We start from the raw sequence: 9,640 nt of genomic DNA on the forward strand, positions 1-9,640 counted from the left end.
TGTCTCTAATAACTCCCTGCACTGTAAGGCGCCTTGAAGCGTGCACCCTCAACATTCATCTTTGCGCATCTGTGAAAGGTAAACTCTTGAGCAAACTCTGAACCAGACACTCAAACTCCAGCTAGCATTAGGGGTAGCATTCCCACGCTACTTGAACACTTTGTTTACGCTCAGTGCTGGATTTTGGGAACTTTAGGACGAGTGGGACTTTTCTCCTATCTGTCAATTCGTTTTGTTTTGGAGACTCTTGGCTGTCTGTGTTGTATAGTGCAGCGTGAAGAAAACGTTTTTGAAAACTGTGCCGGCTCAAAAGTTGTAAGAAATCCTCTCCAGCTCTTTTAAGTCTCTTCAGTTTTGTCATTTAAAGTGAAACTAGATGTATAACTGGAGCCTCACTTATGCAAATGGTGAGGCTCCAGTTCGACATCTAGTTTTACTTTATATGACAGAAGTACGTCAGACTGCGCCGGACTGGGGGATCACTTCCGGTTATTTTTACCATCTTAAATATTTGAAATCCTCCCCTATGCAATTGTGACACTTCATCTTGGCTCCACCTAGGACACTCTTCAATCTTCCATCACTTCTCTCTTCTCCCGCAACACTCTCGTCTGTCGGCAGTATGTGGCGTCTTTGCATTACCACCAATCTCACCACAGCAAGAAAGCAACGGGTTTTGGCAAGAGAGGAGGAGACTGAGAGGTATGTCTTAACACCGATACTACAGTGCTTAAGTACTGCTCACGTATATGTTTCTAGGTTTATATTATGCATTTCATACGGTGAAATTACTTTTGAGCAACTAATAAGAAGCGCGAAACGGTATGCGTTTTAGTTTCGTTTTGTGCTGGGTCCCGTGGATTGATTAGAGATATCAAGTACATACAAGTCATTTTTTAAATGTTGTAGTTCGTCTTGAAAAAATGTTACGAGTACATCATCTATCAACAATTACACAGGTTCTGTTTCCATATTGCGGACTTTGGTTACGTAATATTATTTTCTAGATTTCACGTTGTGAATATATGATTTGGGCAAACAGAGCCGCAAAGAAGTACATTATGGGTTGTTGTTGTTTTTTTTGCAGTTTTATCTAGAACAAGCGATGCTTAAACCTTTGTCTGATTCTTGTGAAACTATCCACACGACAGTTACAGTACCTAGGAGTTGACTTCAGTGATGTCACTGATGGGATGTTTCTAAAAATCCATCCTCTGTAAAACGTCTTCTCTAGTTGTCCTGCATATGTATTCGCTAATGAAGCTGTGTGTTCTGAGCCTGGATCTCTACATTTCTGTATGAACCAGCTTAGAGGGCTAAAGACAGCTTGTGTTTAAATTGAGTGTAAGGCAATTTATGCTTCTAAAGTCATGGTCAGCATTTATTATTGTACTGTGCTGTAAACTTGTTCTGTGCCTAGTCACATTATTTTATAGCGTTTTTATAGTGTTATCAAATCCGGTGGCGCTGTGTGTTAGTTTCCTGACTCCCATGTCACATGGTCTGTGATTGAAACCTGTGAAACCGGTTTAATTCGTCACAGCCAGCACTCCGGCAGAGAGGGGGTTGTACTCGTAAAGTAGAAGCAGGCGAGATTTCCAGCGAAAGACACCTCCCCCCCACCCTCATACGATTCGCATTGTAATTACACATTGTAATTGTATTACACATTGTACACATGCTTAAAAGAGAAGAGAGAAAACGCAAGCCTTCTTCAGGTGTGAGGGTCTTCTGCTCAGAATGAAACGCTAAAATGTAATGTAGGCTCTGAATGGGTTCAATTATGATTTGGGCTTGATTAAGGTCGCTGCCTTTCATCTAAAACCCTACTTGAATCCTTCGAAACTAAAAATCAGCGTTAGTGAGTTCTAAATAAAGAGGTATCCAGGTAACAGTGAAACGGGCGACAGTCTGGGGAGATCGCCCGTTTTCCATGTAAATAGTTCCCTGGTTCCGCACCCCTTGGTGTTTCTCTCGCTCTCTCTCGGGTCACCTGATCATTAGCTCGAAAGATTTCAGTGCTTTGTGTATATTCTAATGGTAGTGGGGGCAGGGTGTGTGGGAACAGGTTTGGTTGAAATTGCATTGGAGATCTATGTTCTTCACACCTGAAACATTTTCTCTGAAAGCATTTTCTTCGCAGTTTAACCGATCTTGTTACAGCATGTTACAGTTTACTATTATTAACCATATTAATTTTAAGTGCTTAATGCCATTTTTTGACCAGGCACGAATATTCTTAAGTCCATATCTTCGCAAGGGAATCAGTGCGAATTGTAATACTAATTACATTAAAACTACTAACTACTAACTAATACTAATTAAAACAAACCAGAAACGTGTTGTTCTGTCTAATGACATTACAAGTGGAAAGATTGCAGATTTTAATCGTCTTTAATTTTGTTACGTTATACATTTTAGAAACGTTTCATCCATACAAACACCACAAAACTATTTTCGATTGTATTTCTGAATAGTACAGATGCAGCCATTCAAAATGCGTGAGGTATTTCGCGGCATACCCCGGTGGGCGTGTCACAGTATCACGCGGTATGACGCAGTTAACGTGGTGTCACGTGGTTAACTATCCGGCGTCGCCTTGTAAAACCGCCAGGGGGAGCTTAACCTCTCATGTACAGCATTTGAGCCTTTAATTTTGAACTGTGTATTACAGCATGTTAATCATCAGTCATTAAAATGTTGGTATATTTTATGAAAGCAAGATTGCTCAGTTGGACAAAAGTACACAACCTACCTTTATCAGAAATATCAAAGCCTTTACTGAAGATATTACTAATAGTATTAATAATGGATGACTTTGGACAAGCTGTATACTCAAAGTATAATTTCTTTAGCACATTTGTACAAGCACTTGGAATCTGTCCAAGCCATACTTTGTCAGGCATTTTGTTTTACTTCAACGGGCATAAAAACTTCCTTGCTTTTAACAGGGCGTTTCATAATTTCTAGCTACGAAAATGATTTAAAATGCGACACCTATCATTCAACTAGAGCTTAAAATATCACAAGGAAAAATACACACCGGTATTCCATTTCTCCCTAAACATTGTAAGCTTCGAAGTCTTTAACTAACGTGATACCGGAGTCAACAAGCATACTTTTAGAATTTGATTAAAAGGGAATATAATATGGAATCGCGTATCTCAAGAATTTAATAACGGTATGATTACATCCGTGTACTGCGGCAGGGCTGTGTAGGGCTGTTTCGCCTGCCTGATCATGCGAGCTCTCTTGTAGCCTACTGGTCTAGGTGCGTGACTACCAACTGGCAGGTTGTGTGTTCAAATCCAGCTGGTGCTGGACTTTTATTTTAACAAACATTTCTTCGAAAAAATAGGTAAGCGATATTATGGACAATCAGTTGACTTTTATATTTCAAAATATCGCAACATGATCGATATTTGCGATATTTTGAACATATCTTCCCTTCTGACAGCGGTTCCTGCTTCTATTGTGTGTGTGTGTGTGCAACAGTAAATTTTTATAGAGAAATGGAGGCTGGACAGTATGCGTTACAATATAAACATTTATATTGATTTTAATCGTGTTCTGATTTAAATCGCAAACGCGTGTTTAATTATGTGTTTTTAATCATAATCAGGCTAATGCATTTCTACATTTTCTGTATGAACCAGCTTAGAGGTTCATACAGAAAGACAGCTTGTGTTTAAATTGAGTGTAAGGTAATTTATGCTTCTAAAGTCATGGTCAGTATTATTGTACTGTGCTGTACTGTGTCACATTATTTTATAGCGTTTTTATTGCGTTATTAAATCCGGTGGCACTGTGTTAGTGTCCTGACTCACATTATTTAAACTACCACACTGATCATTCATCTCTAAATAAACTTTATTTTATATAGCGTTTTAAGCGATTAGGTAATTAGATTGCTCATAAACCTAATCGCTTTTTCTACATAAACACAGTGTGATTGCTCTCTGAAAATGCTTTTCCTTTATTTTTAAAGTAGGCTCAGATCGTATTATTATAAACTTTCTTGGAAAAATGTATTTTATGTAAACCATGTTTGCTATTAATTAATTTAGGGCTAAAATACGTTCATTGTCTTCCAATCGAGTCGAGTGGACATTGGAAGCCTGCCACACCCGGACTGTTAAACCAACGCATTAGCACGTCAAAGCCCATTGAGCCAGTATTGGCTTTAGTATCCCCCCCTTCTCCCCTCAATTCAATTCAATTCAAGGTGTTTTATTTGCATGACAGATGGGTACAAGCAGTGTTGGGTATGTATATTGTAACGCTTACAGCAGACAGGCACTGTGTAGGAGCCGACGCACCAGAGCAGCGCCTGCATTTATAACTTAGTTTTTAAAATTAGTCAAGCAATACGAAGCATCTCCTTTTACTTAGTGCCTGAGCATACTGCAACGCGTGTGAAGCCCATAAACGATATTAATTTTGGAACTTAAACATACAGTATATGGCTGGTCTCGGTACTTTAAAGAAAACATACACACCAGTATTCCATTTCTCCCTAAACATTTTAAGCATCGAAGTCTTTAACTAACGCGATACCGGAGTCAACAAGCATACTTTTAGAATTTGATTAAAAGGGAATATAATATGGAATCGCGTATCTCCAGAATTTAAAGACCAGACAATCGCAAACTCGTTTTCAATAAAATTATTTTATTCATTCAGCAGTTTGTGAGAGGGACATCCAGCAGGGAGAGACACACACACCGGTTTTCATTGACAACATTGTTTTTTTTTCAATTCCTCTTGTCTAACAGGAATGTTTTGTTTGTGGACAGACTGTTAGACAAGAGGAAAAGACCGCCTCCTCCTACGAAGCATTTCGTTGATCCGATCACGAATTCTTTTCCAGTCGTACGCAGCAAGGGTTGAGAATCTCCGATTCACCATCGTACTAATGGTTTCCCGGAGATTGCAAGGCAAGGCACTTTTGCCTCTGGACCCATCGAAATTTACAGACGTGGTCCACCCCCAGTAAATTTCAAAAGTCACAAGATTTCGAAACACGAGGGCGGCGTAGCGGTCGGCTCTTGCTTTCCCGTCTATGCCGATGCACTGCAAGTACAACCCCCCCTCCATCTCCTGGGTGATGGGTAGCAGTTGGACATCTGGGAGAATTATTCGTCCCACTGGCATCTGTGAATTCCGCTGTGCTTCCTGGGGGGAGATAGCCGGCGGGGACAGCATCAACAGAGTCCTGCGCGGTGGTGAACTGAGAGGCCGGGATGGAGTGTCCTGAGGCGGTGTGTGCTCTGCGGGGGGCAGAGCTTCCGCCAGGCATTGCAACCTGCGCGGCGGGGAGAGGCACTTTTCAGGAGACAGCTGCTCAACTGTTTGACTGCTGGAACATACTGTCTCCTTCCTCTGCATTTTCAGGAGTGTCTCTAGCCTCCCAGTCCTCCCCAGTAATGCATCGTACTGCTCCCGCTGCTGCCGAAATGTCTCCATACAGGTGCTGCTTCTACAGGTTGGCACCCTGGCCAGTGGCCGAGAGCAGAGACCCACGGCCTGTGGCAAAATAACATAAGTCATGTAAGAAATAAAGTCACACAGTAGTATTCATCAGTCGCGGAACAGAAGTCAAAATAAACTTTTCTTTTTTTCCGTCTTACCGCTTTCTTTTTTACTGTCCTTGTGGTAGATCGTTTCGCCCGTGCGGTGTTTTCTTGAAGAACAGGCTACGAAGAAATAATTATAATTGAATTTAAAATTCAAAACGGCAATAATACCTTGTAATATGCGCTGTAATCGCGTATTTCAGATGAAGTCTGCTGTATTTGCTTACCCTTCGCTCTTTGGAAGCTGGGGCGGCAGAAGCACCTCGTCTCTTCCCGTAAAAGGTCTTGGTCTCCATACTGTACTATGGTCGCTGTAGTGCAGGTTCGCAGTTGTTTTTTTTGCGATGGGAGCTCACCCAATCCCTTGGTGTCTTTTATGCTATATTCACCTCTACGGCTAGAGTGTGTTCATTGTCTTCCAATGAAAGGCGGGTGCCTTTTGCCGAAGTCGGGAGACATTGGGGGCTTGCCACACCCGGACTGTTAAACCAACGCATTAGCACGTCAAAGCGCATTGAGGACCCGGGCGCAATAGTTGTTTTGTCCCTTGATTTACTGATCTGCATTAATTAAATCTTGTCAGTCAGGTCTTTTTTTCTCTATTTCAATTGTCGTTTACACATGCACGACTTTAAAAGCTAGCATGACAGGTTTCGATTCACATTAGCTGGCGAGCCTTGTTAAAAAAAACAATGACAATGTAACATGCCACTGTTTGTTCATGAACAAAGTTATACTGAGATTTCCTTAGATACGCGATTAAAAAATAAATAAAAATTTGAATCTCCTGCGGAACACATTCCATAAGAATCAGCGGTTCTACAACATATATCGCCTTTAAAGGTGGCTTCTCAAAACGCTTTACGGGATAAAAACAACCAGAACAGCAGCAACAACAATATTGTATTTCATTGCACTTTGAAAACCAAGTAATAACTTAACTCAGTACGTGCAAACGTTTTGTATGTTGCTGTCTTGAATGCCTGCGTACCCATAAGTATCTTATTTGCCTTGAGGCCTGTCTACAGTATATTTGTCCCCCTATCTCCCTCAATTCAATTCAATTCAAGGTGTTTTATTTGCATGACAGATGGGTACAATTCTTGTTGGGAATGTATACTTTGATATTTACACCCGGCGCGTCACCGAGGGAGCGTCTGCATTTATAACTTAGTTTTTAAAATTAGTCAAGCAATATGAAGCATCTCCTTTAGCTTTTAAGTCCCTTATGGTTTTTTCGTATTATATTCCCTATTAATCAAACTCTAAGAGTATGTATCGGCTTGTCAGTCAGGTCTTTTTTTCTCTTTTTCAATTGTCGTTTACACATGCACGACTTTAAAAGCTAGCAAGACAGGTTTCGATTCACATTAGCTGGCGAGCCTTGTTAAAAAAAACAATGACAATGTAACATGCCACTGTTTGTTCATGAACAAAGTTATACTGAGACTTCCTTAGATACGCAATTAAAAAATAAATAAAAATTTGAATCTCCTGCGGAACACATTCCATAAGAATCAGTGGTTCTACAACATATATCGCCTTTAAAGGTGGCTTCTCAAAACGCTTTACGGGATAAAAACAACCAGAACAGCAGCGACAACAATATTGTATTTCATTGCACTTTGAAAATTGCATTTGAGCACGGTTTTTGACTTTCTTAAAATTGCATTTTGGGCGCGGACAGCACATACAAGGGTTAATGAACTGCGCCAAGAAATTTAAAATAGTTTTCTTTAGGTGTGAGGGTAGGAATGGACCGCAGCAGGCATAATCAGCAAACCAGGAAAACAAAGAACAGGACAGGTGAGATGTGTAGCCAGAAAGCGAGTGATCAGAAAAAGGAAATGGATTTGTCAACTGATTGTCCATAATATCGCTTACCTATTTTTTCGAAGAAATGTTTGTTAAAATAAAAGTCCAGCACCAGCTGGATTCGAACACACAACCTGCCAGTTGGTAGGCACGCACCTAGACCAGTAGGCTACAAGACAGCTCGCATGATCAGGCAGGCGAAACAGCCCTACACAGCCCTGCCGCAGTACACGGATATAATCATACCGTTATTAAATTCTTGAGATACGCGATTCCATATTATATTCCCTTTTAATCAAATTCTAAAAGTATGCTTGTTGACTCCGGTATCACGTTAGTTAAAGACTTCGAAGCTTACAATGTTTAGGGAGAAATGGAATACTGGTGTGTATTTTTTTCTTTAAAGTACCAAGACCAGCTATATACTGTATGTTTATGTTCCAAAATTAATATCGTTTATGGCCTTCACACGCGTTACAGTATGCTCCTATTCTTTTTATGCTCAGCTACTAAGATTTCCCTTCAGTGGTAAAATTCAATATCTACAACGAGCACAGTAAAGACGTTTACAGTAAGTCTTTCTACGACAGACCAATGGACCATGAGTGCCCCTGTCGGTCAACCAATCACGCACCGCGGTATCCCGTGTCATCATACCTGCGGTATCTGTACCGCGGTGTCTGTACCGCGCACTTTGAATGGCTGCATCTGTATGTTACACTTAGTTCACTGTTTTAAATAGATCTAATTAAGAAAGTTAAGTGTTAGCATAAACTATTAGCAATCAATAATATTAAATTTAGCACTGTAATAAGCTGTTGCACTTTCCCCCGCATCTTGTAAAAATATATTTTCATTGTTCAAATATACATTAAGTCTGACTATCATATAATAAGTTAAATACAAAACTAAAGAAAAAATAGGGTTAAATATAATTCAAAATATTTTGCTAACAATGTTAACTGTTTATGAATAATAAAATGTATTAACTAAGGAGTAGGATGGCTCAGTTGTTAGTATGTTTTTTTGTTTTGTTTCTTTTTCATAAATACAACAGTAGTACCTGATGTCTCAGTGGCTTTCAAAATTAAATTATGCATGCAAACCTGTGAACTAGAAAGATAACTAAGATATCCATCCATTTATAATGGTGGCGAAGTGGTTAGCATTGCTATCTTGCAGCACTGGGGTCCTAGGTTCAATTCCTGCCATCCTGTGTGTGAGGGGTTTACATGTTCTCTCTGGGTTAGATGGTTTTTCTCCATATGTGTGATATGACTCCCTCTCGCACTCCAAAACATACTGGTAAGTTAATTGGTTTATGGGAAAACTGGCCCTGGCGTGTGTGTGTTTGTGTCTGTCTGTCCTGTGATGGACTGGCGCTATGTCCAGGGTGTATTCTGCCTTGTGTCCGTTGCTTACTGGGATAGGCTCCAAATCCTCTGTACTGGATAAAGAGATTAGAAATGGATGGAAGTAAAGGCACTGTGTGGATGGAACTATACACAGTGTTAGAAACCCACGATGAAATGGCAGCATCTCACTGAGAATAAAATATTTTATAGTGCTGGCTTAAGGAAACAGCCTTTCCACCTCTCTTGCACATCAGTATCCATACCTAGTTATTTAAACAAATTGCCTCTAAGTATAAACATCTTAATATGCTGGCTCTGTGGATCCGCATCAGCTATGTTTGCCCATTCCTTCAATTCATGTGCATCCAACACACAGTTCAATGCCAGCAACTACACATAATCTAAAATACAATCCTTATTTCAGTATCTATGTAAACATATAGTCTGTTAACTTCATCATCTTCATCAAAAGTATGCCTAACCCCATTAGGAAGTGTTCTTGTTATAAGTGTATTCCTCAGCTTTCCCCAAATTATCTTCTTCTTGCCAACATCTCTAGTCTTTTATCCTGCAATAACTCAGCCAACACTTAAATCTCCAAAAGCTGCTTGTGTTAATTTCTTTAAATCACAAATATCATGTGTAAATACTGGCCATGTAATACTCTGCATTGTGGAATAATAGTTTATTTTAAAGGGAACTAGAGAAATCAAGAAAGGCTTTTTTTCTAGAATTAATAAATGCACATCCTGTTCACTGGGGAAATTAAATCCACACTGAGCAATCTTCAATATGTTCAGAATATGACAGCAAGAATCCTATCAGGGATGCATTACACCTGTTTTCAAGTCCTTGCACTGGTTACCTATCAGATTTCGAGTCAACTTCAAAATC

This window comes from Atractosteus spatula, assembly GCF_055471065.1.
Source record: "Atractosteus spatula isolate fAtrSpa1 chromosome 16 unlocalized genomic scaffold, fAtrSpa1.hap1 SUPER_16_unloc_1, whole genome shotgun sequence".
In the NCBI taxonomy this organism is placed as follows: Eukaryota; Metazoa; Chordata; class Actinopteri; order Semionotiformes; family Lepisosteidae; genus Atractosteus; species Atractosteus spatula.